Raw genomic sequence first — 25,461 nt, 5'->3', positions numbered from 1 at the left:
GTGACAGAGTATTTACATGAGATGGACGTTGTTTCTACAAGTAGGCCTAGGCTAGAAACCTAATCCTCCACATCGTTTCTCCTATACCTTAGAGAGTGAATGCAAGTGAGTGAATAAGACCTCTAAACTCAAATGCTGTATTTTTGTAAGCCACACATAATTTATTTATAATTAAAATATCGTCCTTATAATAGTCGATGTGGCAGTATATGAACCTTTTGTGGGATACCTATTGGTCATTATGGTGAGTCATGGTGGTCTTTGGGGTGAAAGTTATAGCCTAGCCTACTAAGCATGGCATTTAGAAGGTGCACTGGCTACAATCCAGGCTACACAGCTTATTTGCACATTTTCTATAAAAGATTAGTTGTATGAAGTTGTTAAATTCTTAATCAAATAATTACTTATTTTTAAATAGCTTGAATTGAATTATTTTTTTCTCTAATATCTCTTTAAGGACGTGTTGAGGCAAGTGAATATGAACGCGTTTCCGAGTTGATTAGTATGGCTCTGATTTGACACGGCCTTCTAAAGTAGGCCTGTGTTTCATATTGCTTGCATGGCAGAGCTGTGAACATGGAGCCCTTTCCTGGCGTCGAGGCTCGAGGAGTGCTAGGGTATGCTCGAGAGTCCTGTCGCGCAACACACATCGTTGAGATGAGGGCTTGTAATTGCGCGCGTGGCCTGCAGTCATTAAAAAAAGAAGATATATCGCCTAAGCGTGTGTGTGTGTGTGTGTGTTTGTGTTTGCGCGCGCGCGTGTTTTTGTGTGTATGGGAGGGGGGGTGTCCTATATAATCATGCATTGAATGCAGTATGTGTATAAAATGTAGTCCTTCTTATTCTCTATTCAGTATCATTCGGTTCAGGTATGCCTATATGGTAATAATAGTCTGCGTCAGATAAATATGACATATTGTGCATCTATGTAATCAATGAGAGGACTGTACTTCATGTGTGCATATGGAGTTATATATATGATTTGTGTATCCTTTCTGGCTAGGTCCTGGCAATGCGTGGTCAGGCTTATGGATAAAAAGGAAGTCGGTTGCTATCTTTGGTTATCTAGCTGTATGAGTGATAATCTGTCGTCATAAAGCTAGATCACCGAAAGTAGAAATGGCTTCCAAAACAGCAATTTGGACGAATAAGTATCAAGGACAAATAGGCAATTTACGGCCAGTCTGAAGCGAACAACAAAGGTGAGTTGTAACTGTGTCTTTAGAGACATATCACCAAATTAAGTTAGGCTATTAAGATTTAAAATTAAGTTAGCCTAGGCTACTTTTTTCGTGGTTAATTATTTTAGCAGTAGGCCTAGGCCACAAGTAGGTCCATGCAAGATAAGGCCTATGGCATCGCACATTTGTATTTTGCATTGTTAGCATTAGTAACTGCAATGTGTTGTTGCAGTAAGCCGGTCTATACAGATATGAAATATTCTGCACAGGTACAACGAGGAACAGTTTTGAATTATATAACATTTCTTGCATCTAAAATGCCTGACCATGCTCGACAAAGATGAGTCGACAAATATGCCTATATGTGACCTATAGAGGATTTCTAAGTTGTGTAGGTATTAAGTCCTTTACTGGCAATAGCCTAGGCCTTAAAGTTGAAACTATCAAAAAAGGCTTTAAACTTTCTCTAACCGTGGGCTACAGCTGGGCTTGACATAAATTATGAATGTTATGTTAAGCTTAAATCATGCCTAACTATTAAATCATGTAGAAATTATTATTATTATTATTATTTATTCATAATGTGGTTAGAATTCAATGCGATGGAATAAATAGGATAGACTGCTTTAGAAAATATTGTTTCTTTACACTGTTTGCTGAGTCGCTTGTGTTTGAAGGTGTGTGATCGTGTCCTTTAAGCTATTTTATACAATATGGCCTATATTTGACATTTACTCTGTGTAGAACTTCCTTTTTAGCAAACAGTTGACCCTTGTAACTCTATCTCTAATGGTAAAGTTTCGCTCTACCGTTCAGAATTGGTCTTACAGGGGATGAAAAATTGACACGCGCGCACCAAACAACTCCACACAAACAATGTCTCACTCTCACTGAGCATCTAAAGTAATAAGGCCTATACCAGGTCTGCACCAGTTGCTTTTGTAAATCGCTTTGAATGACTTAATACATTTCAGATTGTATTCTGTGAAACTAAAATATCCTCATGATTTAGGATAGCCTTGTAATTGCCAAAGCACGTAAATGCTGCCCATGCAGTTATATAGTCTAGTGAACCATTATCCCACCATGCACGCAAAACAATTATTTTTAATTTCAATTTTTCTAAACGACGCAAAGACCCTCTTAAGGCAGAACCGAGACACGACCCTTCAAGCTACCCCTAGCTAAAACTGAAAAGACGAGTGCAATAGCCGGGCCTCGAGGACCCAATCCGGGAATCCATTTAAATTCAACCAATAACCACTTGCGGCAATTGGCCCTACAGCAGCCTTCAAAGGAAGGCGTCTCTCCCAAAGTCTAGAGCAGAGCTCTGGCTAATTGGTTTGATTCAGAGAGTTTGACTGGACTGTGAAATGTCCCAACACAGTTTTCCCACGATCAGACAGCTCGCTCCTACAGGTTACAATAGGATTGTAAGATTCAGTGGCGATCCTCTTGTCACCAGCTATTACAAATCTGAAACTAATATTCTCAATAAAGCGTTGATAAATTGATGAGACCCAACGTGTGATCCAATGTCAGTGTATAAGAACACATCGGACTCGCTTGAACAATTTTTCGACGTCATGGTGCCATATTGCGTTCAAAAAGGGGACCAATGTAAGGAAATTGGTTAAACAAAAAATGTACGTTGCTGTTTTTATTTAACGAAATTACATTCTTCTTGCTCTCTGTTTTAGTTATAACTAAAGGAACAACATCTTGAATGTTTCCCTTTGTTGATTCAATCTATTATTTTCCGTGGAGGTATTGTAACAACAAAATAAGAAACTGTATCTGTTTATTGTTGGAGAAACTACAGATGCCTAAAGTGGCATGAATAGGATAAGAGTACATGCTTAGGAGTTCCCTTTTCAAAACTACCTTTTAACACATTTGAGCCTCTCTCTTGCCAAGAAGAAAAAGTCAACAGCACACATTGGTGGATGGGCTTAATTGAACTCATCTTTGAAATGTAATTGAACTTCACCTTGAAACCATTCAGCTGTAGCACTGCATGCTGTGGGTATTCAGCCACAGTGACCAGTGTTTCCCATACGGTTACACCAAAAAGCAATATTATGCTCTTGTGTAAGTAGCATAGCACCCTATAGACCTTCTTTATAACTGTCTGTTATAAGGATATGTTCCAATTTCATTATTGAATGGCACACGAGGGAGTTTAATTCATTCGCTCGCACATGTTTGTGGCATATTAAGAACAGAATGGATGCCTCCAGAAATGCAATATAGTTGTAGGTTAAGGTCAGGTGCTCAAAACATATGCATGTCTATATGTATTTTTGTGTGTGTCTGTTATTGCCTAGGTACGGTCCAAATCCCCCATCAACGACATCTGTAATGACTCTTAGCCTGACAGAAGCAAGAAGCAAAAGAAGCAAGCCTACATGGTGAGTTTGCACCATCATGAAATGCAACCATACACTACTGCGTGCTGTGTTCTTGTAATAGCCAAACAATGAGTTGGATCACTTACACTAGCCGAGTGTGTGTATGAGCAGATAGCATTTAGACTATGAATGACAAAGCATTCTTTATAGAAATACACTCTCATTATGGATTTAAAAAAATAGAGCTTTTCCTATGTCCCATGTGCACTAGAGACAGGTGAGGAAGGATGGCAGAAAGCCTCATGTAATATCTCTGCTAGTGGCTGTTTCGTGACCCAGATTGGCAGAGCAGCAGGTTCAGAAGCTGCCGTTCACTTTGAGCTGCGCTGTAAGAAAGACAAAAAGAGAGCGAGAGAGGTAGATAGAGAGAGAGAAATAAAGTGAGAGAGAGAGAGCAGGAGAGAGATGAAAAACTCCGTCTGACGACAGCATGGCGACTTGGCTCCTCGGTGTTTGCTTTGTTTACACAGCGTGGTCCGTTTCATCTCTCACTTGATTTCTCTTCTGTTTCTGTTGCTTTGATTTGTTTTGTGTTATTTGTCTGCTCCCCACCGTCACACCCACAATACTCACAGATATTCAAGCGATCGTTAAGCCCCCCAAAAACACACACACACACACACACATTCTGGGTTGGGGAACGGCTGTAACTACCCCATTTATGAAGTAGACTGACTAGTTCCCTATTTATGGCCACATTTATGAAAGCCAATGTGATTAGGTCTCTCCTGATGAAGGACATGTATGGCCGTTATGGCACACATGTACACAGGCCTTATTGGTCATATCACTTCAGGATTATTTTTTCATTCATTCATTTAAATGGGCCAGATTTCTTCCAGTTATGAATGTAAGGTTTTGGGCATGAGATTAAGCACCAAGTTTATTTAGATATACATTTTTTTGATAATCTACAACACACAAGTGTTATCCTGAAATCATCCTGTGACATAGTAGCTTCTACTACGAGCTGCTTATGGTGATGCTAGTCAGTGAGAGCTACAGAGGAATTACCATTAATTTGCCCCCTGTTTTGTATTAAGAAAGATTATATGGTAGTTGCCATGACATCCGTTTGGCAGTAATAAAACGTTTTTTTTCTTGTGCTTTATTTTCCTGTTTCCTCACAGTGGAGAGACGACACACACACACACACTCTGGGGCTTGCTGGAGGAGACGACACACACACACACACACACACACACACTCTGAGGCTTGCTGGAGGAGACGAGGGCAGGAGGAGAAGGAGGAAGGGGGTGAATGGCACAATCATCCAAAAGAAATAATAGTCCCCTCTTACACTCCTTCTACAAACACCCACCACACACACACACACACACACACACACACACACACCCTTCTGCCCCTCCCCTCCATCAACGGAAGCTTTCCGTGCCATCTGTGCCCTCAGGAGGATGGCAGAAAGAAAGGGGTGCGAAAAAGGACCGACAAGCTCCGGCCCTGGTGCCAACGCAGGGGACAAAGAGGCTGTTGGTTTCCGCACTCCTGGCGTCTTCGAGCAGGGGAAGGGGAATTGTTAACGCTGCCACTAGCCTGGCTGAGATTCTCCAGAAGCCATCTTGATGGAGACTCGCGCCTGCCCTAACTAAAATGGCTGTGTTGGCATGAGGTAGGCAACGCCATCAACGTTTTGTTTTTTCTTTGCCATGGTTTCGACACCATCACCTAACCCCCAACCCCCACTTTGCACCACCACCACCTAAAGCGGCCTCTTTCAGTGTCGCCTGCTCATTTAGACTCATTTCATCTAGATAATTAACTGAGCATGTCATCACAAATGCAACATACACACACAAACTACCAGACTGTATTATGAGGTTTGCACAGCGCGTTAAATTATTTCATATAAATAGATAAACATACATAGATGTATTCACACAAATACACCCTCACACACGCCCAGACACGTACACACACACACACTCGCATGTGCACACAATATACTGTACACACACACACACTGTATACACACATACTGTATGTATGCAGAAACCCTCTGCGTCACACATTTTTGTATATTCATGTACATATACACACACACACACACACCCTCATGTGTCTTCACCAAATATTTTATTTCCTCTACACATAGCTAAGTACACTATTACTTGATACCACTTTTTTTCAAATGGATAGATATATGGCTGAATTTAATGTTAATACTGTTTATGTTTATGTTTAGGTTAGATTAGGTTATATGGTTTGAGGGATATACCTTATCGCTATAGGGTAATTTTACATAAAATCATTACATTGACACTGTTCCTTTTAAGCAATGTATCTAAGGCCACCCTGAGGTTAGACCTTTCTCATCATTATATTATATGAAGTAAATGCTTATTTCTGCATTTATTTAGTAAGGCATGAGAACATCCATAAGATGCATTTTAGTGAACATATTTGTAATACTGAGTATACTCCTTGTTAAATCTATCTGCACATTGTCTACAGTTGATTAACAGAACTAATCGAATACTCATAATCATCTGATGTTCGTTCATTGCTAAGAGGTCCTTGGACATATTACAGATTTATTGTGGTAGGAAAAATGTAACGTCAACGATTACGTTTGAAAAAATATATGCGCAGGGGAGAACCCCGGTGAAGGTGATGGAGAGAGACTCGGTCTCATGTTTGGTTGAGAGATATGCTGGAACTGAAATAACCGTTCTGATGAGCGGTAGTGTACCTTACTCGAATGAGAGGGAAAATGGTGGGATGGATTAATGCGTCATCTGAAAATCACCAAAGCCCTCGATATCGTAATGTGCCATATTAATCTAAGAATAGAAATCATTCGCATACTTACTGCCCGAGGAACCTTGTCTGTTTTGTTTGAAACCGTTGTCCTTAAAAAATGAAAACGGTGCGCATTATCAGTCATCCTGCTAACCTATTAATGCACGAATTTAGTCATTAGCCCTTGCTTGAAAAATTTACATAGCCATCCTCATAAAGATTACTTGCTACACAGTCGATCTTTGCTGTTACGGAAAACCACTGAATGCTAAGCATTGCTGGTGGATTTGCTTCACAGAGATTGCAAATAAAGGAAACAATGATGCAACCGCAGCCGTTAATGAAAAAGACCAGACAGGATCCTCATATTAACATAATTGCATAGAAACGAGCCGAGAAGGCCGAGCCCCTTATTAAAGGCACAGCAGCGCCTTAGCAGACGGCTCTTTTCTGTACTGGCTTAAAATTACACAATAAAGAGGCCTAAAGATATAGGGCCTCATCACCCCCCACCACACACACACACACACTGTGAGACATCTCATAGCAATTCAATGGCAATTCTAAACGTCATGAATTATATATGCAGTTTAATTGTACAGCTAATGACCATTCATGTGGATTTAGAAGTTAGGATTCACAGTGAAGTAAACATTTAGCAAATAATTAACTTAGTCTGTTGTTAGAATTATCTGGCATTTGGCTTAAACAATACATGGCTGTAATGTTTTTTTTTTATTCAATGTGTTTGACACTGCAACCTGAGGCAAAAGATAGACTACCTATAGACAAAATGTGACCAGTTGTACATGTTGTTTTGTGTCTGTTGTTTAAAAAAGCCCCTACATCCTTTCATCTATACTGTACCTTTAAAGGTTAGCTTTTAATTAGACAGCATCTCGCACCAGAAGGGGGGAGTGGCCTTCACCAGCCTCATTTGCATTTTTCAAGGCCTAATGAAAACCGTCTGCATAAACAACCGCGCGTGCGCCATGGAGAAACACAATAAGAAGGGGGAATGGAGGGATGTGGGGAAAAGCTTTTGTGTTCCAGATGTCTTATGTTGCCGTATGAACTGGTGGCAGTAGTGTGTTGTTTGCATGGCATGTTCTTAGTCTTATTATTAATATAAACATTGCAGAAGGGAATGACTGATCATAGGAGACATTACTGTCTGCCTGTGTGTGTGTGTGCGCCTGTGTGTGTGCGCGCATGTGTTTGTGTGTGTGTGTGTGTGTGTGTGTGTGTGTGTGTGGCTCCTGTGTGTGTGTGTGTGTGTGTGTGTGTGTGTGTGTGTGTGTGTGTGCTAGTACGCATGGTGAATATATGCTTGTCAGATGGTAATGCTAAATTGTTGTGCAGCACATCCTGAAAAGCATTAATTATGTGCTCTACCATGAATTTTGAGATGTGGATTTTCTGCCTTTAAGAGGTAAATGACTATCACCCAGTTTTGAGCATTTTGAACAGTGACTGGAAAAAATAAGGTGCAGCCTCTTCAATGTTTAACCACTGTTGTATATCTTGGAAATGTATCTAATTTATACAAAGTAAAAAAAGGTCATATGAGACACTTCATAATGCTGGCATCGTTCAGAATAAATGAAGGCGTAGCAACAAGGAACAGTATGGTGTTGTTACAGATCAGATCTCATTTTCGTCCATTTGTATTTTACTCTATTTCTATTTCATTGTTGGTTAAGTTGATCTGATAATGCAAAGCTTTCAATGCAAATGGAAAAGGCTTTTGTGCTGCTGCCTGTATGTGTCATTTGGTGGGTGCTTGAGTTGAGTTTAGTCATTTCGGACATTCTGCGATGTGTAGCTCAAAGTAAACAGCTGTTTACGAAACCAGGATGTGTGGTTTTAAGAGTGAATAGATTAATATGTGGGCACAGTTTCTTTCTAATTCAGTGTAAACAAAATACAAAATGTGCTTAAAATTATTTTAACATAGTCATGGTTATCAGTATATAGTCACACGCACAGCACACACACACACACACACACACACACACACAAGTTGAAGTGGACAGTGCCTGGCTGCATGTTATGGCCATTAGAGAAATAGTGCTGTGTCTGTGTGTGCATGTGTGTGTTTCGTTCATGTGCATGCATGCATGTCTATACAATGTGTGTGTGTGTGTGTGTGTGTGTATGTGTGTGTGTGTGTGTGGTGTGTGTGTTAGTAAACAGCACATGGCATGAGCACTATGTTTCCTCTCCTCACTTCCATTGCTACAATTGGGGCATTATGCAGGGGTGGAGTAGGGTGTGTATGTGTGTGTATGTGTGTGTGTGTGTGTGTGTGTGTTTGTGTGTGGGTGTGGGTGTGTGTGTGTGTGTGTGTGTGTGTGTGTGTGTGGGTGGGGGGATGCTACTTTAGTAGGGACCAGAATCCTGTTCCCACCCATTGTCTGCACGTATGCTGGCAGAGGCACAGGGGGAGACAGGCTAGGGTGGGAGATGCTGCCGACCAGACAGAACCAGATGCCTAAATTGGCGTCAAAAGTCCCTCAAAACTATCAAAGAATAGAGGGCCTCTTTGTGGTTCTCTCTCTCTCACACACACTCACTCACTCTCCCATGTATTTGTAAGTGTGTTCATCTCTCTATCTCTCTCCCTCTCTCTCTCTCTCGTGGTGTATGTAAATGATGTAGCATGTTAATGGACAGGCTTTTCATCAACCATAAGTGATGAATGGGACATATGGAGTATGTACAGTGAGCTTAATTGAAGCAGTTGCCATGCAGTCACATATGCACCGCATACAGCTCAGACGTTTAAGAGCATTTATGTATTACTTTATTCCTTAATATCTCAGGAATCATCAGGAATTTTCAGGAATCATCAGGAATTTTATGAGTTCATAGTTTGTCATTTATGACCTCATACATGAACAACACATCAACTAAAGCATTAAATATGGTGGGCACATCATTATAATTTATGATTTATTAAGAATGATCATGATGATTTCTTTTTCTGCCAAAAATGTGGTCATCACTACTTAAATTCCAATTTGATCACAACTGGTGCAGTTATCTTAGCACATGTCATTGTTCACACTTTAGTTGAGGGGCCACAAACATGATGAAATCATGAGTAATTAACCTTAAATGCATGTAATCATGATGATCATGCTTAAGAAATCATAAATCAGAAGATGTACCCACCTTAACTTATGCTTTAGTTGATGTGTCGTTCATGCATGAGGTCATGAATAAGAGACTATGAACTCATGTCAATTCCTGATGATTCATCATGAATGAATTCATGATCATTCATGTACCCTTACCGTAAAGTGTTACCAACTTTTGGTATATTATGGTAATTCATGCAACCATGCCACTATTTCCCTCAGTACTGCAATTTCCCCCCTAAAATGTGCTTCAGCCATGTCCTATGTAGACAAGAAAACAGACGGAGAGTGGCTGTCCAACCACATCAGTAGGGAGCGCAATTAATTAAATCAACATTACAATATATTACTCGCATAGAGAAGGGGCAGAGATGCAGAAACCCCCCAGAGACAGATGGAGAAAGTTTACACTAGGGGCAAAAACAGTATTTCACGCAAAACAAAAGAGCAGTGAGAGAGGAAAGGAGATAATGTATGCAAGACAGCCCACGACAGCGGGAGTGATATGTGCAGCGTGCGAAAAAAAGGACAAGAAATGTAGGGAAAGGGTCACTGGAGGAAAAGATGGAAGAAAGAAAATCCTTAAATGGCTCTAAACGAGACGCCATGTTTGAACTTGAGCTACAGTGTCTTTACCTTGATGGAGAGAGCAGGTGGGAGGAGGAGAGAGAGGGAGAGAGAGAGAAAGAGAGGGAGAGAGAGAGAGGGAGGGAGGGAGGGAGGGAGAGAGGAAGAAACGGAGGGAAGGTGAGAAAAGAGCATATTTGCCAGGCTTACAGAACAGGACGAGTTAATTCAAACAGACACGTGTGGATATTCTAGAAAGGACATGGTAATTGAGAGAAAGATGGTGGGTACGGTGTGTGTGCATGTGTCTGTGCGAGACTCATAGGGTGATGGTGTATGCGTGTGTCTGTATATGCATGTGCCTGTGTCTGTATGTGTGTGTGTGTGTTTGTGTGCATGAGAGAGGGGGAGGGGCAGCACTGTCTGCCTGTGTGTGTGCGTGCGACTCTGATGCAGCAGCTGGCATGTGAATAGCACAGGCCAACCAGCATCTAGCGTCTGGGCAGAACGTAATGGACACACACACATGTATGGCTGCCATTAAAGGCGCTGTTTTGCATGCCATTGTTGTTGATGTTTTACGTAAGAGATCACTCATGACTTATAAACTGCTTGTTGTTTGGTGTCCTCAATAAGTACTGACCTTGAGGCATATTTTTTTTCTCAGATTTATGGAGAAAACAAAATATCTTTATGTATGGCAGTAAAAGGATTGGCAAATTTGCATTGTTTTGTAGGAAAGCTTTCGGCATTTTGGCAGTGCATTAAATAATGCTAGATCCTTTGCTGATTGTTTGTGCTATTAATGCACTATTTTGTCGTGCTATTAATGACTTATGTAAGAAATAAGCACTACTGAGAAATCTAACTACAAAATGCTTTTGATGAGGAAAATGCTCTTCCTATCAAATCTGACCTTGGCTACAACCTTCAAAATGTCTTTGATTCCACCAGCTGCTCTGTAAAGCACCATGTCAAGTGCTGTATCGAGTAAGAAGCAAAGATTGGAACAGACAGTCACAAAAGGGCATGCATGAAAGACACAGCGCTGGAAACATCTCCAGCTCATCTGGGCCTACACGAATCCCACACCCCTACCGTTAGTTATGCATGTAACATCTCCAGCTCATCTGGGCCTACACGAATCCCACACCCCTACCGTTAGTTATGCATGTAACATCTCCAGCTCATCTGGGCCTACACGAATCCCACACCCCTACCGTTAGTTATGCATGTAACATCTCCAGCTCATCGGGGCCTACGTGAATCCCACACCCCTACCGTTAGTTATGCATGTAACATCTCCAGCTCATCGGGGCCTACGTGAATCCCGCACCCCTACCATTAGTTATGCATGTAACAGCAACAACATAAAACTGAAGTGCAAAAAAAAATGTCAGTGCTTTCACTGTTTGTTTAAAGCAGACGGTGTTGGTTTAAAGTGGACGGTGTTTTCTGTGAATGATACGACCCCCAGCGCAGCTTGCTCAGCTGCAGATTCATTCTTAATCTGGGGCTCAGTGAGATTATCCGCAGAAGGGTTGTTCTCAGCTTTGTAACGTCTACAGGGGAGCTTTCAGACCCCCCCCCCCATCTATTCTGTCAGAGTGCTGGTGAAAGGCTCTGCCCAGGGGAATCCCAGGCCGCGTTCTGGCTCACTCTAAAGCCACCAAAGAAAGTGGTTCCCACACTGGAGGTGACTCAGGATGTGATGCGATGCGATGCATGCTTCACCGTGTTAAAGGCCTGATCCAAGTCAGTGATATACGTATACACAGTGGCAAAACCACTTGACTGGCGTCTTACACCGGCAACACACTAAAGAAACCCTTAGTAGAATACAAGTCTCCTTCCCTATGAAGTGTCTGCCAGAGATGCTCTTCCTGTCTCTCTGCTTCCTGTGTACATTTTTCCTCCATCCCTCTTGTTACTGAGAGTGATGAGACAGACTTTGGAGTAATCGGATCCGCGGTCAATTGAAGAGTTATTGCACGTTGCTTTGTGATAAAGCAGTGGAAAATTAGACAGGACCTCTGACTTTTGCCAAATCCTAAAGGCAGGAAATAAATTGAACGCAATTATGCCTTTTTATGCCAGCGTGTGAGATCAGGCAGAGAAAGGGAGAGAGAGAGATTTAAAAAATGAGAGAGGAGACTAGGGAACACTTAAACTCTCCCTTCCCCTTCAACGTGACCCCTCTATTACAAAGGGACCTTGAGATATGGTTGTGATTAAAATGTACTCTATTTTATATTCCTGGGTTATATACATTTCAATAAGCTTAGTACATTTGGTTCCTTTTTATGACTTAGAGTTACACAAGTAGCTAACAAGTGAATCAGGAATGCCTCCAGAACTTGTGTATTCAGATTGGACGTGTTTTAGCCTAAAAAAAGAGAGTCCTTTGTTTATTATTTTCCTCGCTGATTGTTTTTGAACTGGTGTTTCCTCATAGTGAGGCTGAGATGGCACCTTGGAAATGGATTGTGTTTTTACGATATCAGGAGGTTGGAGTAATCTCATTAGCACGGCTGAAAACGAGGATCTCAATCAAGTTCAAGTTCACTGCAGCCGACGTCTGGCGGGGTAGAGTCAGAGCAGGGGGTACTTCTTAATCCACTTCTGTTTTGTATTCCTCCCCCTCCCCACCCCTTTTCTCTTTCCCTCTCTCCCTCCCTCCATCCCTCCCTGGTCGTCTCTGGGATGCAGGAGAGAGAGGGAGAGAAGGAGGGAAGGAGAGAGGGGTTAGCGGCATTTGTGTATGTGTGTGTGTGTGTGTGTGTGTGTGTGTGTGTGTGTGTGTGTGTGTGTGTGTGTGTGTGTGTGTGTGTGTATTTGTGTGTGTGTGTGTGTGTGTGTGTGTGTGTGTGTGTTGTTGCTAGGGGAGCGCGGCCGGCTGGCTCAGCAATGTGCTACTGAAAAAGCCGAGGCTGTCAAAGTGTCTGAGAGAAGTCAGCCCGCTTCCCCCCGCAGCTGCTTGTGTGTGTGTGTGTGTGTGTGTGTGTGTGTGTGTGTGTGTGTGTGTGTGTGTGTGTGAAAGAGAGAGCCTGGGAATGTCAGCCTTCAGAGTAGCACTTTATATTCATCAGCCAGACCCCCTTTCCTCCCCATGACTTTAGTAAACAGGTCCCCCTCCCCTGTTCACACACACACACACACACACACCACACACACGCACACACACCATACCCTCTCTTCAAGTTCACTTTCAACCATGAACAATGGGTCTAACTGGCTCTTTCTTATTCAGCGGGGAGCTCTCCCTCACTCAGCCACCCGCCCTGTATTGCAGACTACTCAGACCCCTCACTCTCCCACAGCCCACAATAACACACACACACACGCACAGACACACACACAGACACACACACGCATGCACACGCACAGACATGTCTGTTACACACATGCACCCTCCCCCACACACACACACATAAACATGTCTTTTACACACACACACTCTCTCACACCGATGCTTGGGGAGTTGCTGCAAAGATAGAGATGTTTTGTGTCATGTTTTGCAGTTTCATTGGAATTAATCTCTTAGAACCGGTAGTGTTTCATTCAAACAAACAACTCTGCATATATTCAGCATATGCAAATGTGAGAAGGCAGAAGTGAAAAATAAAATGTTAAAGACTAGGAAAGAGAGTCTAAGAGAAAAGAAAGACTAGGCCAGAGAGTCTAAGATGTATAAAAGGTTAAAGACTAGGACAGAGAGTCTAAGATGTATAAAAGGTTAAAGACTAGGAAAGAGAGTCTAAGATGTATCAAAGGTTAAAGACTAGGACAGAGAATCTAAGAGAAAAGAAAGACTAGGACAGAGAGTCTAAGAGAAAAGGTTCGGAGTCGACCTGTACATTTGTGCATCTCTGTGCATGTAGGGGACCATGTGCATGAGGCCTCATTTGAGAGCAGTGTTTTAAGATGAGCATTAAAGTTATGCTAGTGTGTGTCAGAGTGTATCTGTGTGTGTGTGTGTGTGTGTGTGTGTGTGTGTGTGTGGATAGAAAGCATGCATGAGTGTGAGAATGAAAGGCCAGTCATTAGCATAAGCTGCATGCCGTCTAAGGGCCCGGGGCGGGAGGAGGGGGAAAAGAAACGAGGGAAAATAAAGAAAGAGAGAAAAAGGAGAAGAGAAAGAGAGAAGGGCCTTGAATGAGTTAGAGGGTGAAAATTGATGGAGAAAAGGTCCTGCCAAGTACCCTAGAGAGATTAAATTGTCCAGAAACTGCTCTATATGTAATTTGGTGAAATTGGTAATAGTGGGGCACAGGCACTTGCACGTGTATTTCAGGGATGACGAATGAGAAACAGTATTACAGAGAGAAAACGAGATTTCCCTGCCCAGAACTCACTGTATGGATGTAGCTGAGAGGACTTTTATTTAAACACCTCCAGCATGAAAAGCTTTTTGTATATTTGTCATTGTTATTGCAGTGAATATGTTTATGATACTGTATACTGTATGTGTAGGCTGTATTTTATGAATCAGCACAATGAATAATCACTACCTATCGTAGTATTATGTAATCAAATTAACAGGTTTTTTTAGAAACATTGATTAGAGAAAAACATAGCAAGGAAAGGATAACAGTTTAGATAATATTATGGTATGTCTACAACTGCACTCTTCCTGTGCAGAGCTGACAAAATATTGTCAGCGCCATACAGTCCCATCTCATCTCTGAAGTTGGAGTCCCAGCTCTCTGGTGACCGGACGAGGCCTGTGTAGGATTTCTGCAAGAGCAGTAGCCATAGGAGCAGGTGTGGTGTGTGTGTGTGTGTGTGTGTGTGTGTGTGTGTGTGAGAGAGAGAGAGAGAGGGAGGGACAGAGAGAGACAGAGAGAGAGATGGTCTGGTTTGTTTGGCAAGAACAAGAATAGGGTGTAAGGGTTATGCGTTTTCTTTTTACTTTTTTGTGAGAATGTCTGTGTTTCTGTCTATTTGGGTGTGACATGTGACTGTGTGTGTGTGTGTGTGTGTGTGTGTGTGTGTGTGTGTGTGTGTGTGTGTGTGTGTGTTTAAGCAATAAGGTGTGATGTAGCATGTCTAGCAGCACCCCTCCCTCCTGTCCCAGTGACCTGGCCTGTAGAAGCTCTGGGGAAACTCCAGTCTCTCCCACCCAAAGGCACCAGATGGTCAGAGTGTGTATGTCTGAGTGTCTGAACACACATGCCGTGTCAAACATTAATCTGGGATTTTCTCCCCAGTGGTGTGTGTGTGTGCGTGTGTGTGTGTGCGTGTGACAAAGAAAGAGACAGTGTGTGTGTGTGTGTGTGTGTGTGTGTGTGTGGGTGGGTGTGTGTGTGTGCGTGTATTGAGGAGAGTGGAAGTAACTCTAACCATTATTCCATGCTTTGCAATCGTCTGTGGAGGTTTTAAATATTTTATATGTTAGAAAATGCAAATGGATGGTTCAAGGCTGGAACACGTGAGTTAAAAAGGTTGGTTAATTGATCTGTCAACAACTAACATGTATTTTGTTTGCATTTTGTAGGGTTTTGAAGAGCACTGCAATAGAAGAAGGAAACATGTGAATTGACAAGCCTCAGAGTCAGAGTCAGCCTTCATCCAGCCGCCCTGTCATCGTCAGCTTGACCATCCAGCCGCCCTGTCATCGTCAGCCTGACCACATGCGGCCATCAGGGGATCATACTCTCCAGGACCATTTGCCTTTTAAGCACCTGCTTACTACCATTTGCCTTTTAAGCACCTGCTTACTACCATTTTCCTTTTAAGCACCTGCTTACTACAACCCCCTCCCTTCACACACACACACACACACACACACACTTTGTTGTTTCAAATGTTTAGTTGCATTCATTAAAATATGCTAATAGCATCAGCGGTGTGATGTCCTGAGAGCCTTATCTAGTACGCCTGGACCGCTAGATTGACTGCTGTGCTGGTCTACTCTAGCTGCTATGCTAAGCACAATGCTGTGTGCTCCTTGAATTGGGATGTGCTGATGAATCAGTGCTTTAAGTGCCTTAATGTGTGAGCTGTTTACTGTCATGCTCAGTTAGTAGTCTATGACAAGAGATCTTGAGCAAAATAAATGTGAGCTGTCTACTGCTGTCCACCCGTTTTTTTAAAATGCCGTTATGATGTTTCGATCTCACCATCAATGTCAGTTCCTGACATACGAGTTTGGTGTAAATGATTTCCATTACTGCCTTTACTCTTTAAATAGACAGAAGTCATATTGTGATGTGAGATTGCACATGTCTTTTTGAAATAATGGTGTGTAGCTGGAGATGGAAATGGTTGTGGTGTGTGTGCACGGTGTGTGGGCGCATGAACAAGCCAAGTGTCTATTCCTTACGCTTTTAAGTGAAGAGTGCAATATTTATTAAATAAATAACAACAAAAAAGATGTTTCCCTTGGTTGACTCTCATCTGTCTGTGTCATATATTCGTAAAATTTGAACTGTCAGAACAGACACATGCAAATACACATATGTACACTTACAGTTCTTGCTACACTGAGAGACTATCACTGCAGGACCTTGGACAGCACACAACATAGGCTAGTACAGTAGATTGTATACTACAACAAGTGTTTAAGAAACCTACAATATTTAAAAAAGCTTGTGCAATTTCTCATTTCTGCATGCTGCTGTTTGTCCAACAAAGTAATACTACAGAGGATGTGTGCATTTTGAGTGAACTGTCACATGAAGGAAGAGGTACAGTGAACATCTCTCTCTCTCAAATAAATGTGCATTCATCATGAGGATAAAGCACACCAATACAATGTTAATCTCTTCACTGGCCACATTGAGAGGATAAGCATGCCCAGAAGGGTATTTACAAGACAATGAAACAGCTTATATCGGCACTGCAAACTTACCCTAAAAATAGGTTTACTTAGTGAATGAACTTTTTATAGGCATTTGTACACTGCTAAAACTACATGTGTTGAATGAAACACTGTATATGCTAAAGTTGGGGGTCAGCAAGCACAAACCATCATGGCATTATGGGATGGCAATATAATGCCACCCTAGACTCTACAGGCAAGCCTGGAATGCACGTCAGGTAGCCTTCATGTTTTCCAATAAATACAATCCTCAAACATAAGGGGTGAAAGATACAACTGCATAATTTATCCATCATAAAGTAAAAACAAGCGTTATTGTTCATCAATTCATTAACATGTTTTAGTTTACATTTAGTTTCTTTGTCCACTTGACTCGAGATTGGAGCAGCTGACTTGGCTCTGGGGTGGAACAGTTTTGTTTAGTGGGCGTATTTGGCTTTCCGTTGTCCTGTACTAGTTGGCATTCTATGGGCAGCTCGGCAAATATCGCACAAAAAGTCGTCTAAGCTCTAAATAGTGCGATGGAGACTCGTGCAGGCTATATGGAGCATACCGTCGACACAACTAGACCATGCGTCAGTCACCTATGAGTGAGGAAATACTACTCTGAAGCTTAACTTTTAAACGAAAACGAAAGAGGTAAGCAACTTCGTCATGACTGTTGGTGACAAGTCCAAGATGACAGACGGTTCTCGGGGGATCCGAGACATGCGACATAGCGTAGGCTACTTGACAAGCATGAGAGCAAGGGTAAAGGTCAGTGATTTTTAAAACACTTTGACCCGAAGCACACCCTAGAGAGCAGTTATTTACTCGTGTCACAATGAATCAACCACGCATTGTCGCGCATTTGCCTTTGCAGGACAACTTCAACATGGCAGCGGGTAGGCTACTTTGAAATCGTTCATTTAGTAGCATAGTTTACAAACAAATCTGATGGATTGCCATATTTCCAGATGCAGTTGCGTGAAATGGCAATTATTGTTGAAACATTGGCCCGAACTAACTCATTATCCCTCTGTCGATGGAGCTTGTTTCCTCTCAAACTTGTCTTAGTCGATATATTCTGCAATATCAGGAAAATCGTAACGGTTCTTCACTATAACACAGAATGTAGAGTTCTCACAGACTCACTTGCCACATATACAGATATGTGTGAATGACTTCAACTGCAACTGCCAAAGAGAAGTGTTTTAATAAGGGTGTTAACTGCCAACACAGTGGCATGGGGAGTTTTGTATTAGGCTACACAGTTTTGACACAGTGATGTCTACACATTTGGCCCTTTAAACAGGTTAGCTCTGTGTTAGTGATATGTGACAACTATAAAGGGAACTTTGGACACATTTGCATTTTAGTGACTTAATCAATAACACAGTATTCGGGCCCAACAGTAGCATAAAAATGGGTTTTGCATAATGCCTTAAATATCCCCAGAAACACCAAGAGTACAAACGTAATTGATATGGTTTGCTTTTCTTTAAAAATAATTGTGTAGGCTCAGCTAGCCTATAGGCAAATGCTCAGGAACTGGTGAAAATTGTGAAATCAAACTTCATTCAGAAGGACCTGAAGCAAATTATGACAAAAACAAATCATGGTGTGTGGGTCCAATTTACCACCAATGTAACGCTATGAATCTCTGAACTGCCATCCCCAGAGGGTACGGTCCATTGGGACATAAGGTCACGACCTGTTGAGGCAGGGGTCAGAAAGCACGTGTGAGTGTAGGCATGCCACTGCCCCTTCAGACCTTACCCCTGACCAACCAACACAAGTCAATTTAGAGAGGTATCAAAATGGCAAGCTGACATTCAAAAACCCAAGCTATTACTAAAAAAAACTTCTTTACACAGGAAGTTTGAGAATTAATCTTAAATTACAAAGGCTCAGTAAACCTACTATGGCATTTCCAAAGTAATAAAAATGTCTGTGCCTGACGTTATCAGACATTTATGAGGATGTCATATATACTGTAATCTCATTGCCTATTTTCAAATCTTAAACATAACAGCAACAGCTCACGCCTAAATTCAGGCATGGCGCCTGAACACTTTAAGCCCTGTATTTGTGTGTGTGTGTGTGTGTGTGTGTGTGTGTCAGGCATGGTGCCTGAACACTTTAAGCCCTGTATTTGTGTGTGTGTGTGTGTGTGTGTGTGTGTTGTGTGTCAGGCATGGTGCCTGAACACTTTAAGCCCTGTACGTGTGTGTGTGTGTCAGGCATGGTGCCTGAACACTTAAAGCCCGGTACGTGTGTGTGTATGTATGTATGTGTGTGTGTGTGTGTGTGTGTGTGTCAGGCATGGTGCCTGAACACTTTAAGCCCTGTACGTGTGTGTGTATGTATGTGTGTGTGTGTGTGTGTCAGGCATGGTGCCTGAACACTTTAAGCCCTGTACGTGTGTGTGTGTGTCAGGCATGGTGCCTGAACACTTTAAGCCCTGTACGTGTGTGTGTGTGTGTCAGGCATGGTGCCTGAACACTTTAAGCCCTGTACGTGTGTGTGTGTGTGTGTCAGACATGGTGCCTGAACACTTTAAGCCCTGCATTTCAAAAAGGTGGTTCTTTTTCGGTGGCCTTGTCCATAATTATAATGAATAACCACTTATTATTCCCTATACTCTGTTGCTATATTTAAACTTCGAGGGGGAAAAGGGTCAGAAACATAATGAGTAAATGAGGGTAAGTCAGAGAGTTGGGAACCCTAACCCAAAAAGTAAAAGATGGGAACGTATAGTTTTGTTTTGGTGTGGGAACACTAACATTAGTCTACATATAGGCCTAGCCTGGATACACACTGTGACACACATTGTACAAAGAGTTGTAGAGAGGAATGAAGGGAAAGGGAGAAATTAGAATGTGAGAGACGGAGAGCTACGCTGACTATCAGGGTACTGCTGCTAATGGTCTCCTGAGGGCAGCCTGCAGATGAGCCAGGGTCAAAGGTCAAGTCCAGGGTAAAAGAATGCTGCCCAGTAATTCCCCAGTGGCTACTAAGAGAAGCAAGACTCATGAAAGGCTTCATCATTTAACCGGCACGCTGGTTGATGAGGCATTTATTCTATTATATTCTAGTATGTTCTATTTTTTAACTCAAACTGAGAATGGAATTTGGGCCACTAACATACCCTACATAGCTGGCAACGTGGATGTGCAAATGTAAAAACAGCCAACACAACTGTTTCATCTATACATTTAAATAGGTGTATACAAGTTAATTCAATGCAGTCAAGTAAGATCAGCCTATGAACAGATGAATAAATCTGATGACCAAGGAATTAAAAAAGGTAGGCTAATTCATAGATGGAACTGGTAGCTCATCACAAGTCTGTGATTTGCAGGTGTGCCATTCCATTCCACGTGCTACCATGCCATACCTCAAAGTTGGAACTACTAAAGTTTGGAAATCTTGTTTCAAACTTACATGAACGTACTATGTCTGTCCAACAGTTTTGGGAAACCATTGTTATTAGATGTTTGTTAGTTGAACGATGCATTGTCCCAACTTTGTTTGTTCAAAGCTAACCTCCTTAATTGTACGAGAGACCGCAAGTAGGCTTCAGCACAGTACTGCTCGAGAACACGAAGACCGCGTGCGCATTGCCCGCGCAAACCTACTGGAGTCTGCCTGCAGGTGTCCTGTCACGTGGCATGTCATTTGTATTCATTCGTATATTCTGGTCAGATTTTATGCCTGTCATAATGAGATAAATGGCGCCTATTGTACAGAGAGGCGGCAAGGGTCCATCTACTTAAAAATACGAAGAAATTAATCTTTCATGCTTCCTGCGAGAGAACAAACCAATCCATTATGCGTAGTGTTATGATATGTAAATACATGAACTACTTGTCATGACAATTTCTTCTATTCATATTACCGTCTATTAAAGAGCTGGTATTTCGTCAAACAGTATGGAGGAATATTAGAGCATTTTATGCCTGTATAACTTACATAGGCCTCTTCGCAAGGGGGTTTTGTCCTCCCTGGGAATTTTAAATATTAAACGAGATGATAAAGTAGCCTACCCTGGTTGCATTTAAAGACCTTGGAGATAACAGGAATAGTCGTAACAGCGCATGAAGTTAAACCTATAGAGAGGAAAAGAGGTGGTATTGCTAAACTAGTTTCTCTCTCTCTCTCTCTCTCTCTCCCTCACTCAGTCACTCTCTCACACACGCACACATACACAGACACACACCCAGCGCCATTACTACAGCTTCGCTGAATTGAAAAGCAAGCAGGCTGCAATTAGCTATAGAATCTCATTCTACGCTGCAGCTAGAAGGGCCTGGGATTATTGCAGAATCATTTATATCTTCCAAGCCAGTAAGCATTAGTACTTGTATTATGTGTTAGCATAAGAATAGGAGCAGGTCCTGTGAACTCCGCCGACCTATTGACCCCTCTTCCCAGATATGAATAGCGCCACTTTCAGGACCGCCAGCCTCTCCAACAGGCTTCAACCATGTCTAAATTCCTAATCATGGTAATTTAATATATTTTAAGCCGCTGGCTCCTTTAGTCTCCTTTCTCTATAGTTTGTTTTAGGCATTCACGTGTTCTCGCCTCATCACTACAAATCCTCATTTGGCAAATTTGACGGACTCCTATAGCCCGCGAGCCCCCTTTTCAAAGTACAAAATAAGCGGTGCTTCCGTGTGCTCGGAAAGGATTCTACTATCATTGAATCCTTTCATGTTAACGATAAACACAATGAAAAGGGGGTACAAAGTGGTAAAAAGTGGAGACGTGCATACCCTGTAATGCTACACGACCGCAGTTTTAGTAATCAAGTGGATGATATGGGTAAGCTAATATCAGCCTTTTTTAAATATAAACTATAGCCTATGTTGTTGGTCAATAACGGGTAGGCTAATATCGTGAGGGAAAATTGATTAATGCTTAGATGGTCTTGCTCAAAATGATGGTAATTAGTGGTCAAACGGTGGCAGCAGGTTAGAAAAGTCTGTTGTTTCATTATTGTTTGGCTTTAGGAGAAAGAGCGACCTTCTCAGGCAGGTAATTGATGAAGGACTGATTAAGAAGACGGATCTCAGCGCCCTATGCTATAGCTTGGGCAACATGATATTGTAGTCTATAGGCGAATGCAATAAGGCTAGGCTACACGGCTCGACTGAAACTCTATAAAAGGCCGCTGCACATGCTAGACCTATATAACAATCAACGGGCCTCCTGTGACCGATGGCACAAGTTGAGTGGCTCTAGTGAGGCTCTGGCTCAGACAATTTATCAATTATACCTACACTTGCCAGGAGAACCATCTTTGACCATTGAATAATTTATCTTTTTTAGTAATGATACCATCAGGTAATCTAATTTAGTTTTAACAAATGTATAATCAGATTTCGATTTAGTTATTAAAGTTAAAAGTGTGGACCAGCCTTAGTAGCCCTAGCTATTGATTTTCTCCCCTGGTGTGTATCAGTGCTTATGAGAGACGTTTCCCACGTGTAAATACGCGCAAACATGACATGCCTTTAGCCTATGTCACAGATCAGTGGGGCATGCATTCACGCCTGTTCAACTTCATTTGATTCCACAATGTTTAGAATGGATTTCCTTTGCAGATCATCGAAGATCATTTGGATGGTGTATTCCACTGTCTTTATATCAAGCGACGAAATTTTAGCCAGTTTTTAAAAAGCGGTTAACTTTTGGGCTTACACTAAATGACTGCCTGTGCCCCTCTGCGCGTAGGCCTACGTAATTCAATATTGGTGTGTTAAGGTTCGCACTGAACATCAATATGTTTTCTGATTGTTTGTTCCATCATGCAATTTAATTCGGAGGATGCTGTTAACGTTTTCGCCAAAGCTTTTACCACACTGCGTAGCCTCCTTTCAAACATAATTACTCCTTCAGTAGTGGCAGCTAATGCATGCAAGGAAAGATGAGGGGCAGCGTCTGGCAGGTAGCCAGGCCTAAAACCCTCTATCCGGGGGAGACGACAACATAAGTGTGTTGTTTATGGCAGGAACTTCTAACATATAGGACCGCATTGACGCTGACGCTGTTGAACTTTACTGAATATTGTACAGTTGCGTGTGTGTTGATCACATTTTAGAATGATACAAACAGCTAGGCCTACGTAAGTTACACACATGTTGCAACCTACCTAACCTCTAATCACTGTATGGGGAAGAACAGTAATACGATGTTCAGTTCAGCGTTGCAGTACTGGGCTACTATAGCCTAAGCATCATGTAGCCTATGCTTACTGCTAAAAGGAAATGCGCTGGGTCAGAAATGGCCAAATTTAGCCTGCTTACATATCAGGCAGTGTATTCATAATGCATTTGATTTGGTAGTGAATTGTTGGACATTATAGGCCTACTTACACCTCGTGTGTCAAAGGCTTATGTCGATAAATGAAACTAAGAACTGGTCGTGAGCTAAGTTCAATGTCACGATGTGGAAGTAGGGCAGGAAAGTCGCTGTTCACCACCTGGTGCTGAATTCAGGTCGGTATCGAATATAATGAGTGCATTACTGTCGAGGACATTTCTAGATTTGGGCCAATAGTGCAGATTGATATTATCCCAGGAAAGCTTTTCGCCTGTAATGTCAGCATCACAAAAATAAATTTGTGTTCTCCTAAATTGTACATACATGATTTGTGCATTATTAAATTTGATCACATCAATTTGTTTGTTAAGACGTATTGCTGTAACTGCAATTTAGTTGGCTACCAATGTCTAGGCCATGACCATTTTTATGTGACATATATAATCAATTATTCCTGTAGGTCTTTTGGCAAATAAAGTTGATTTGGTTCAAATTCAAAATAGTGACCATAAGAGCCATGCAGCCAAAAATGGCACACGCACTCTGAGAGCCATGCAGCCAAAAATGGCACACGCCACATGCTCACATAAACTACAACTACAAGTACTAAACTAAACTACAAGGATACACAGAGCGAAGACAACAAAACAGACATAAGGACATTTTCAATTTCTTACTTTTTTTTTTTTTTAAAGATTGGTAGATTTTGCAACCTTTTGCAAAAATAAAGGCAACAAAAGGCATGCAACGGTGAGTCTAGTTAGCTGTATTGTCTCTCAGACGCTGCATGTTGCCTACAGTACTCTTTAGCTAGATTAGAAACACTACAGCGAACGCAATACCCAGTGTCTGAATACAGGACATATAGGCCTACTTCTTTGAGAGAACAGTATTTAGGGTCATTTTTGATACAAATCGGTGGTACGTTTAAAAGGAAAAACATTACCAGAACATTGAAAGTCCGCAATATGTCAAACAGTATTTAGTTTTTATTCCCCACACTCTCGGACAAAAAGACCAAGTTTGCCTCTCACCTGAATGGTGTCGGCCCCACTTGCCAGGAGGATAGGCTAACAATTAAAATAGGTTTCGAACGTTTGGAGTTACAAGAATTTTAGCTGTAGGCTACACAATAAACAGTGGCTAAAGGCAAGTGGTTCGAACAATGTTTTCTGCTAGACAGTTGATATACTTTGACTCCCGACTTCATCGAAATATTTTTCTCTCTTTTTTTTCCCCTCTTTGATGATGTAGTTTATAGCCTACGAACAAGTTGCCCATATCAGCGCTATCCAGTAAGGCTGTTTAGTTAACCATTGCTGATAGAATATTGTAATTTTGTGAAGTTTGAATGTAAATTAGCCTACTGGTATAAAGTGTTGAAAGGTTTTTATCTCCATAAAAACACATTATGCCAAAGATTTGCTTGAATTTCAGCAGCATGCAACTTGAAGCCTATGTAAAATGTCTTTAGCATCACACTATCTCCAAACGGCGTTCAGTTGCCTACAACTTTGTTGCCAATTGGAGCTTAAATTGTAATTCATAATTGGGCCATTTTATACCGAAACTGTTGGAATTGTTGGAAAACTAATTCCGTACAGATCACCCTTCTCTGCAGTCAGATAGTTTTGAGGGGTGGAATATCCTATCTTTATTCACCAGCACATGCAATAAGAACTATAGGCTGTAAAAGCAAATATCATGTAGGCTAGTTTATATGCCTCTCTATATTGATGCAAATGGTTTTAAAACATACAAATGCTTAAGAAGGTAATCTGTGCGCTAGGAGTGAAAGTGTAAGTATTGCACTACTGGGCGATCGGAATCTTTTCAATTCATTCAGAATTGAACTCTGCGCGTATGTAAACAGTTCAGTGCACGTGAACAATAATTTACAGTTACTGTGTGCTTGCATTGTAAGGTTTTTGCAATCGTGCGACATCTAGTGTCAATATAGGATTAGAGAATGCACAGGTGCTCTGACGTTTTACTGAAGGCTATATTATTACTCTGTCTGCTCATTGTCTCCGATCATCACTCCAAGAAATAGCCCTTATATTAACTTTGGGGGCAACGGCTTATTTGATAACATTTCCTAATAATCTATTGGTTTGGTTATGGTTTATATCAAATCCTCCGAGTAGGCATACCTATCAGTGTTCTGTTTGTATGGTGAATAGCACAGTCAGGCCTTTTTAGGACATTGGTTGTGTTTGTGCAGTATAGAGGGTTATCGGGATTGTGGTATGAAGGCGCATGAAGAG

At 41.7% G+C, this 25,461-nt stretch overlaps 1 long non-coding RNA gene across 1 annotated transcript; it reads left to right on the top strand.

The window, feature by feature from the left end:
* The first annotated feature begins 1,121 nt into the window (after positions 1 to 1,121).
* On the top strand, positions 1,122 to 16,442 carry LOC125307077. The gene is made up of 4 exons (XR_007195651.1): positions 1,122 to 1,202; positions 3,509 to 3,592; positions 4,723 to 5,222; positions 15,560 to 16,442. It is a non-coding gene; the product is annotated as an uncharacterized LOC125307077 (long non-coding RNA).
* Positions 16,443 to 25,461: the final 9,019 nt, after the last annotated feature.

Source organism: Alosa alosa, chromosome 14 (genome assembly GCF_017589495.1).
Source record: "Alosa alosa isolate M-15738 ecotype Scorff River chromosome 14, AALO_Geno_1.1, whole genome shotgun sequence".
Lineage (NCBI taxonomy): Eukaryota > Metazoa > Chordata > Actinopteri > Clupeiformes > Clupeidae > Alosa > Alosa alosa.
This window is presented reverse-complemented; position numbering and strand designations above follow the sequence as displayed.